Source organism: Sprattus sprattus (assembly GCF_963457725.1).
Source record: "Sprattus sprattus genome assembly, chromosome: 9".
NCBI lineage: Eukaryota > Metazoa > Chordata > Actinopteri > Clupeiformes > Clupeidae > Sprattus > Sprattus sprattus.
In genome coordinates, this window is record NC_137928.1 from 19,477,765 (window position 1) to 19,477,970 (window position 206).

A 206-nucleotide genomic window follows, 5' to 3' on the forward strand; every position below is an offset into this window, starting at 1 on the left:
AAACATGCAAACACACACGGGCCACGTCACACACATGAAAGCACACACAAAAACACACTTCTCTACAAACACAATGAGCTGGGAAACCCAAAGCCCACACACACACAGACAAACACAAACTTACTCACGCAGGCCAAATGGACAGCGCTAATTGCAGTTGTCAAACTAATATCTCACTTAATATTTGCACCCAGAACACTAATTAT